The sequence below is a fragment of the Myotis nattereri genome (assembly GCF_964212035.1).
Source record: "Myotis nattereri genome assembly, chromosome: 8".
NCBI lineage: Eukaryota > Metazoa > Chordata > Mammalia > Chiroptera > Vespertilionidae > Myotis > Myotis nattereri.
In genome coordinates, this window is record NC_138083.1 from 12,560,502 (window position 1) to 12,570,744 (window position 10,243).

The following is a 10,243-nucleotide window of genomic DNA, read 5'->3' on the forward strand; positions in this document are numbered from 1 at the left end:
ATCCTGGTTGTCTTGTCTACCTCAGTCTCCACCCGGACTGCCCACTCTGTGAGGGCTGTCTGTCCTCTGAATATTGGGACTCCAAGCCCAGAATTTACCAGTGACATTTCCTGTCACCCTCTGGACCAAGAACACTTTTTTCCCAGCTCTGCCCAAGGCTCAATGCAAAGCTTACCACCTCCAGGAAGCCCTCCCTGACCTTCCCTTTGAAAGTTCCAGGTTCTCAATCACTCCTTTCACATCCTCCTGCTTTATTTCCTTCACCTTCCTCATTACTATCAAAATTATTTCACACCTACCCATCTTGCTTTCTGCCCCTGCTTCTCCTCCTCATGTCTGCCCCACCAGGAAAGGAATTTCTGTTGTGTTCACTGTTGTTCCCCCAGTGCCTTCCGGCACACAGAAGTTGCTCAATGGATGAAGGTGAGGTCCCTCATTAGCTGGGCTGTGTGACCTTGGGTAAGATGGCTCCCCTCTCTGAGCCACAGCACTCCCCTCCTAACTCTCGGGGTTCTGGGGAGATTCGATGAGATGGGGTTGGCGGTCATCTAAAGCTAACTGGAGCATTTCCTGTGTATCCTCAAGTCAATCTTCCACCCTCTCTGAACCACCTTTCAAGCCCTTTGCATGTATTAACTCATTTAATCCTCCTGATGACTTACAGGAATCAGGTCCTATTATCTCATCCACTTTACAGATGTAGCAACTGAGGCCCAGCAGAGCTAAGTGTCTGCTCAAGGCCACGTTAACGAGGAGGGGAGAATTAAAGTCCTTCCAGCCTGACCTTCCCCTTTGGGTTCGTAAGAAATAATAACATGTCTGGCGATGTGAACCCCATTTTGTGAGTATAAAAATGAGGCCCAGAGAAGGCTGACATTGGGTCACACCGTTAGCCAAGAGGCAACCCAGACCCTAGGGACTGGCCCCCATCAGGTCTTGCCCTTCTGGCCTCTGGGATGGACCCGTACTCTCCAAATCCTGAGCCTTTTGCTTTCCACCCTGCCCTGCCCTGGATTCCCCATTCTGGCCTGAAAGTAAAATCAGTGCCAGGTGCGCCTCAGTGCCACCCCAGGTGTCCCTCGGGGAGGCGGTGTGCCTGCTCAGGTGACGTAAGCCCTTGTCACAAGGCTGGTTGCTCAACAGGCCCTGCTGCTGCCTCACCATGAGTCCTCAGCCTTTCCTGAGGAGGGGCTGATGGGAGCTGAACCACTATGGCCCAGAGGTCCCGGGCACACCCCACCGGCCTGTAGGCAGCGAGAACACAGAAACCGGATCCAGCTGACACCACCCACAGTGATCTCTCCTGTGCAGGTGTCTGCAGCAACCTGGACGGGGAAGGGTCCCACACTAGCAGCCAGTGGCCAAATCCAACCCACAGGCCTGTTCAGTTGGACCTCCATGGTGTTTTGCTTTGTTTTGTTGTTTCTTTCTATGAATTTATTGCCAACATTTAAAAATCAGGAGACTTCACATCAAAATTCAAATTTCCAGCTCCTTTTTTTTTTTGTTCCCCAGCTTCTCTTTTAAAATCAATAGCTGTGGGCTGGGCCCACGTGGCTACGAGTGGTGGGCAGGAGCCAGGTGGGGGCTGTGGAGGGAACAGGCACTTTCCTACCCAGATATCTCTCCTCTGCCCAAAAACTGCTTTCAGAATTCCTTCTCCGCGTCTCTGCAGCTTTTCCTTAGCCCCATTTTCAGAAGGAGGAAACTGAAGTGACTTGCCCAAAGGAAGTCCCATCGTTACTGCTTTGACACAGAGTTATAAAGGTGTTTGCAGAGGGGCTTAGAAATCAGCCAGCAGGTAGAAATATAAGGCAGAAAGCGGGCCCATCAGAAATGGTCCATGGAGATCGTCTCTAATGGATTTGCAGTGGAGGGATGCAGGGGTCAGACTTTTGTTTTTGCTCTGTAGCCTCCTGGTTGTGGCACTCTGGTGTCCCCTCCAGACCTCAGTCCCTGATCTATATAATAAAAGTCTAATATGCAAATTGACCAAACAGCAGAACAACCGGTTGCTATGATACGTACTGACCACCAGAGGTCAGATGCACAATGCAGGAGCTGCCCCCTGGTGGTAAGTGCACTCCCACAGGGGGAGCACTGCTCAGCCAGAAGCCTGGCTCACAGCTGGCAAGCACAGCCGTGTGGCAGGAGCCTCTCTTGCCTCTGCAGCAGCGCTAAGGATGTCCAACTAAAGCCGTCAGCTCCCGGACTGTGAAAGGGCACAGGCCGGGCTGAGGGACCTCCCCCCACTCCCATCTCCCCATGCATGAATTTCGTGCACCAGGCCTCTAGTAAGGAAATAATATCCCCTCTCTCTTGGGAGTTCTGAGCCAGGTGTTCCCCCTTACACTGGCCCAAGTGGCACATGGGAGTGAATCAGACCTGCCCCTAGCCCCACAAAAGGCAAGTCACAAAAACCTCACAAAGCAGGCAGATGGGAAACAGGCCTGGGAGTGTTAAGACTTCCCCTAAGATCACAGTGAACTGGTAGTATAGGGGGACTTAAAAGCCAGACCCCCGATTCCAGTGTCTGAGATTTCCCCCATCATGCCTCTCGTTTGAGGCCTCACTTTCCCCTTCTGCCTAATGGGACTGAGATTAAATCCCTGAAGGCTGCTAGGCCCAGTGTCCTGGGATTTGCAGTTTGGGAAAATGAATATCCTGGGAAACGCTCATGGATGGCTAGCAACACTTGCCTGAGCACATGCTGCCACCATGTGGCAGGCTCTGGTAATGCAGGAGTGATTTAAATGAATCCTTTTGAACAAGGACCCACTGGGGACTTCGCTTTGGGAAGCGGAGGTTAACACTGTGAATGCGATAGATGCTCACAGTACATGAGCAGGCCATTGAAAGAAATAAAAATGTCCAACAAACAGTCAAAAGGTGCTTTCATTTAGTGATTCAGCAAATACTTTTTGGCACCTACTGTGGCCCTAGAGACATATTCATGAACAAGACAGAAGCGATTCCTGTTCTCATGGAGTTGACACTTCCCTTGGGGAAGACAAACAGTAAATAAGATAAATGAGAAAAGTATACATTGTGTTACATTCTGGTAAGCAGCATGGAGAAAAATACAGCAGAGGAGGGGGATGGGGGGGGTAACTTTAGTTCAGGAGCAGCCTCATTGAAGTGACATTTGAGCAAAAACATGAGTGTGGTGAGGGAGTGGGCTATGCAGGTAGCTGTGAGGAAAGTATACCAACAAGTGCAAAGGCCCTGGGGTAGGAGCATGCCTCACCCATGTAGTTGCTGTGGGTGGAGTACAGGAAGAGTAGCAGGGAATTATCTCATAGAAATAGTGGGGCCATATCACACAGGGCTTTGTGGGCCATTGTAAAGATGTTGGCCCTTACACTGAGTTAACAGGAGCCAGGAAGATTTCTGATCAGAGGAGGGACAGGCTCTTACAGGTTTTAACAGAATCTCTCTGGCTGCATATGGGGGTGGAGGTCAGGGCAGAATCAGGGAGCCAGTGAGGAGGTCAAGGCAGCTGTGCAGGCGCATGACGGGACGGTGGACTCCACCAGGTGGTAGCCATGGAGGTGGGGAGAAGTGATCAAATGCTGAATCTATTTTGAAAGTAGACCACTCGGGATTTGCTGGTAGATCTGATTATAAAACAACGACACAGTGGAGGACCACTCCATAGCCATTTAAAGGGACAAGTATCTGACACTGAAAGCACGGCAACCAAAAGAAAAAAGCAGATAAACTGGACTACATCAAAATTTACAGCTGTGTACAGCAAAGGACATCAGCAGAGTGGAAAGAAAGATAGCCCGCAGAACGGGAGGAAATATTTGTCAGTCATATACCTAATAAGTTAATGTCCAGAATATATAAAGAACTCCTACAAGTTGGCAATGGAAAACCCAACTTAACATGGCATATGACAAAATAGAAGATGCATCTCCAAAGAAGATGCATGAATGGCCCAAAAGCACATGAAAAGATGTTCAACATCACTAATCATTAAGGAAATGCAAATTAAAACCATAATACGAGGCCACCTCACACCCACTAGGTTGACTGCTATCAAGAAAAACAGAAAAGTATTGGTGAAGCTATGGAGAAATTGAAAGTCTTATCACTGTTGGTGGGAATGTAAAATGGTGCCACGACTATGGGAATCAGTGTGGCTGTTCTTCAGAAAGGGGAGCGTAGAATTACCATATGAGCCAACAACCCCACTCTGGGCATAGACCAGCCGTGGGCAAACTATGGCCCGCGGGCCGGATCCGGCCTGTTTGAAATGAATAAAACTAAAAAAATATATATATATATATATATATACTGTACCCTTTTATGTAATGATGTTTACTTTGAATTTATATTAGTTCACACAAACACTCCATCCATGCTTTTGTTCCGGCCCTCCGGTCCAGTTTAAGAACCCATTGTGGCCCTCGAGTCAAAAAGTTTGCCCACCCCTGGCATAGACACAAAAGAATTGAAAGCAGGATCTCAAACAGATATTTGCATGCCCGTGTTCATAGCAGCAGCATTCACAATCGCCAAAAGGGGAAAGCAACCCAAGTATCCATCGATGTGTGAATGGATAAACAAAATGTGGTCTAGAGATTAGTCAAAGAACATATATGTGCCCTAGCCAGTGTGTTCAGTGGTTAGGGTGTCAGCCTTCGCACTGACGGGTTGATCCACACTGCATGCAGGAGGCAGCCAATTAACTTGTCTCAATGTTTCTCTCTCCCTCCAACAACAACAAAATAATATATATACATAGCCCATGGGCACAGACAGCAGTGTGGTGATGGCCAGAGAGAGGGGGAGGTAGTGGCGCTGAGTAGAGGTGGTTAAAGGGGGAGGGGGATGTGGGGGACATCTGTAATTGTGTAAACAAAAAATAAATGAGGTCTGTACATCAATGAACTATTACTCAGTCTTTTTTAAAAAGGAATGAACATGGTATAGCACAGTCAGTGGTCGGCAAACCGCAGCTCGCGAGCCACATGCGGCTCTTTGGCCCCTTGAGTTGAAGTTTCAATCGCACTGTACGTGCGCGCCCGCACGTGGTATTTTGTGGAAGAGCCACACTCAAGGGGCCAAAGAGCCGCATGTGGCTCGCGAGCCTCCGTTTGCCAACCACGGGCATAGGTGAACCTTGAAGTCGTTATGCTGAGTGAAGTAAGCCAGTCACAAAAGGACAGCAAAGGTGCCAGAGCAGCCAGATTCACAGAGACAGAGAGTAGAACGGCGGCTGCCAGGGGCCGGGACGGGCGCTGGTGTTTAATGGGTGTAGAGTTTCAGTTTGCGAAGATGAAGAGGTTCCAGCGATGGCTGCGCAACAGTGAGGGCGTCCTGAGGCCACCGAGCTGTCCACTTAACGGTGGCTAAGATGGGAAATGTTATGTTATGTGAACTTTACCACACACTGAAAACAAACAAGGTAGGTCTTCGTCTGTCCGCACGGAAAGATCCCGGTGGCACTGGGACGTGGAAGGAGGCGAGGCCGAAGGGTCCTGGCAGAGTCCCGTGTCCCTTTAAAACCCTCACCAGCAGCTCCGTTTGTTTAATGTGAACAACACAGTGCTGATGAAGGTGGGTGGAAACAGGCTCTCTTGCACACTTTCAGTGGTGGTGCAGAGCGGTACAACCTCCGGCTTTAAGTAATCTGCCATGGCTATTAAAATCGGCCCGGCTGGTGTGGCTCAGTGGTTGAGCGTCGATCCATGAACCAGGAGGTTGCTGGTTCGATTCCCAGTTGGGGTATGTGCCTGAGTTGAAAGCTCAATCCCTAGTGTAGGAGGTAGCCAATCAATGTTGATGTTCCTTTCTCTCTCTCTCTCTCTCTCTCTCTCTCTCTCTCTGAAATCAATAAAAATATTTTTTTTTAAATGGGAAATATCACTGGGCCTCGGGATGCTGGGCATTTATACTACAAGATACTCACACCTACCCAAAGACAAATGGACGCTGTAATAGCAGAAGCTGTTGTTACCAGAAAATGCTGTGCAGCTGCTAAAACGACTGAGCCATCTCTGAAGGAGAGGACCTGGCCGGCGCTATCCCCTACACGTGTCTGGGACGATGGGGACATCCTACAGCTGTCCTGTGCCGTATAGGAGCTACCAGCCACATGTGGCCACCGAGTGCTTGAGATGTGGCTGGTGTGACTGAGGAACGGGCCTTTTTACTTTGTTCCATTTTAATTACATTTAAATAGCCTGTGGGTAGTGCCTATTGTCCTGAACAGCACACATCTAGAGCCCTCTCTAAGATCTATTGTCAAGTGGGGGGAAAAAGGCCAAGTGCAGGCCAGGATGTGTGGTGTGCCAACCCCCACAGAAATGAGGGGAGATGCGGGAATTTACTCGTGTTTGTTTGAGGATGTAGTCTCCCGCTGGGAGGGCTGTAAGAAACTGGCAACAGTGACAGGCTAGGGCCCAGGACGCTCTGAATACTGTTGTGTAATAACATACCCCAAAACTTAGTGGTTTAAAACCACCACCACCCTGTGGGTCAAGAATTTGGACAAGGCACCCGGGGACAGTTTGTCTCTGCTGGCTGCTGGCGGGAACGCCCAAGGTGACTGCATTCCCACGTGTGGCAGCTCTGCATGGATGACCCCAGCTCAGTCCTGTTTCTCAGTTCCTCGGGCCTCCATCACCCAGTTTCTCCCTCCCCACGTGGTCTCTCCAAGAGACTTCTGCTCAGGGAGCCTCTTCACAAGGTATCTTCACGTGGCTTTCTACATGTTCCTGGCACACGGTCCAAGCTGTGCCTCCATGTGGCCTTTCCACGTGGTCTCCCCAGCACAGTAGCCACACTTCTTACACAGCAATTAGCTTACCCCCCAGAGCACAGAAGTGGAAGCTGCAAAGCTACTAGGCCTTCTTTAAGCTTAAGCCCCAAACTGGCCTACCGCCATTTCTATCACAGCCATCGGTCAGCTCGGAAGCAAGGGCAGGAGAGGCTAAAAGGGGCGCATACCGGGCGGCTGGTTCACAGGGAGCCCCTACAGTAAGTCTACCACAAGAGAAGGACTGGGGGCCTGAGGTAGGAGGTGGGAGGTGGGAGCAAGACCTACCTCCTCTCCTAACTTCAAAACGTTCCCCAGGAGTAGGTATCACCTTATTATTTGTTTGAGTTTAGAAGGCCATACACTGCATGGTCCTGCCTCCACACCTTTGCTTGTGCTGTTCCTCTGCCTCCAACACCCTTCCCTTTCACCTCCAGCTGAGAAATACCCACAGAAACTTTCCGTGAATGTCGAAGTCAAATTTCCCCCCTCTTTCTCTGCACTCTCTACACTTCCTGCCTCTAGGATCTTATTCCGCCCCTACTGGAGTTAGCTGTGTGTAATCTCACTCTCCTGGGAGCCCCTGGAGGTCAGCTCAATACACACACACACACACACACACACACACACACACACACACGAATCATGCAGGTGCTGAGTAGGTGCTCAGTGATCTGGGGACCCAACCCAAGAAGATAAACCCTTGCCTGATCCCACAATCTCCCCACCCAGCGGGCCCAGTGCTGGGATTTGTGGTTGCATTGTCTAGAAAGGCCACCAGGTGGCGATGAAGCCCACCCTCCAACCTCCCCAGTTGCTTACTGAGCTAAGAAAGACAGGTAGGTCTGGGCCAGAGACCCCAGGGCAGGAGGCTCCAAGCCCGCCTTTTATGAGAAATTTCCCACCTCCATTGTCCACTCCTCTCCTTACAAAATCTGCTTCCCCCCACCCCGCCCCCAGCAAATTGACTTTAGTTATAGGCATGCCAGCCACTGGATGCACAATCTGGGTAACGCCAAAATCTTGTGCCAAGTGCAAGATACCAGACACAAAAGAATACCTGCTGCATGATTCCACTGACATGACGCTCTAGTACAGCGGTTCTCAACCTGTGGGTCGCGACCCCTTTGGGGGTCGAATGACCCTTTCACAGGGGTCGACTAAGACCATCGGAAAACACATATATAATTACATATTGTTTTTGTGATTAATCACTATGCTTTAATTATGTTCCATTTGTAAGAATGAAAATACATCCTGCATATCAGATATTGACATTATGATTCATAACAGTAGCAAAATTACAGTTATGAAGTAGCAACGAAAATAATCTTAGGGTTGGGGGTCACCACAACATGAGGAACTGTATTAAAGGGTCGCGGCATTAGGAAGGTTGAGAACCACTGCTCTAGAATAAGTGAGATTAATCTACGCTGGAAAATTTAGCTGGGGTTGGGCAGGACTGACTGGGCAGGGGCCCAAGGTACTGTTCTGTGTTACTTTCCCAGGGCTTCCGTGGCAAAGCCACAAACTAGGTGGCTTAACACAGCATACATTTACTCTCCACCAGTTCTGCAGGCCAGGAGTCTGAAACCAGGGCCGTGCTCCCGCTGAAGGCTCTCAGGAAGAATCCTTCCTTGCCTCTCCGGATACTGGTGGCTGCCAGCAGTCCTTGGCTTGGAGGTACATCCTTCCAATCTCTGCCTCTGTCTTCGCATGGCCCTCTTCCCCCTGTGTGTGTCTGTGTTCAAATCTTCTCCTTTCTCTTATAAAGTCGTTGGGTTGAGGGCCCACCCTAATCCAGCATGACCTCATCTTAACTCAGTTGTATCTGCAAGACGCTATTTTTAAGTAAGGTTCTATTCACAAGTACCAAGGGTTGGGGCTTGAATATATATTTTTGAGGGACACAGTTCAACTCCCTTCATGTTTGATATCTTGGAAAGAGTTTGTATAACACAGGTAGATGCATTTGTTAAAAATAATCTAAAGTAGCCGAAACCGGTTTGGCTCAGTGGATAGAGCGTCGGCCTGCGGACTGAAAGGTCCCGGGTTCGATTCCGGTCAAGGGCATGTACCTGGGTTGCGGGCACATCCCCAGTAGGAGATGTGCAGGAGGCAGCTGATCGATGTTTCTCTCTCATCGATGTTTCTAACTCTCTATCTCTCTCCCTTTCTCTCTGTAAAAAATCAATAAAATATATTTTTTAAAAAAATAAAAAAAATAAACAAATAATCTAAAGTACACCTAAGACGTGTGCATTTCACGGAATGTAAGTATTACAGACAGAGGAACAAACACTGACCTCGAGCTAATGCCGAAGTGGTTAGGGGTGACGGGTACTGGTGTCTGCAACCAAGTCTGCATGTAGCGGCCCTGGTCTGCTTTAGCTGGGAGCAGTTCCTCAGTCTTTCTTTCTCATTCATGACCTTGAAACTTTTGAAGAGTTTAGGCCAGTTCCTTCGTAGAATGTCCCTCCAGTGGGTCTATCTGACGTTTCCTCCACACCTTTGCGTTGCTGTGGGGAGATATTTTTAAACTATTTAAGCATAGTGTTATTCCTCCAACTTCACCCACTGGTTTTTTAAAATATGTTTTTATTGATTTTTAGAGAGAGAGGAAGGGAGCAAGGGAGGGAGAGGTAGAAACAATGATGAAAGTGAAACATCATCGATCGGCTGCCTCCTGCACGCGCCACACTGGAGATCGAGTCCGCAACTGGGCATGTGTCCTGACCGGGAATAGAACCAGCGACCTGTTGGTGCATGTGTCAATGCTCAACCACTGAGCAACCCACTGATTTTAACATCCACTTATATACTTGCCTCAGTCAATCTATTGCCGTGTAACAAATGACCTCCAACCATAGCAGCTTAAAATAATCAGCATTTTCTCACTGTTTGTTGTGGGTCAGGAATTCAGGAGTGGTTTGGCTGGAAGGTCCTGGCCTCAAGTCTCTGTGAAGGTGCAGTCAAGGTGTCAGCTGGGGCTGGTTATCTGAAAGCTCACCTGGGGCTGGAGCATCACCATCCAGGAGGAATATAATGTGAGCCATGTGTTTATGTTGCATTTTAAATTTTCTGGTGGCTACAGTTTAAAAAGCCACAGGTGAGCCTGGCTGGTGTGGCTCAGTGGGTGAGCGTCGACCTATAAGCCAAGAGGTCACAGTTCAATTCCCAGTCAGGGCACATGCCTGGGTTGCAGGCTCAATCCCCAGTGTGGGGCGTGGAAGAGGCAGCCGATCAATGATTCACTCCCATCAGTGATGTTTCTATCTCCCTGTTCCTTCCTCTCTGACATCAATAAAAATATATTCAAAGATTTTTTTTAACGGCCACAGGTGAAATTCATTCTAGGAATATATTTTATTTAACCCAATATACCTAAAACCTCATTTCAACATGTCCTCCATATACAGTATAATTAACGAGATATTTGACATCTTTTTTCCATGCTGTCTTTGAAATTCACTG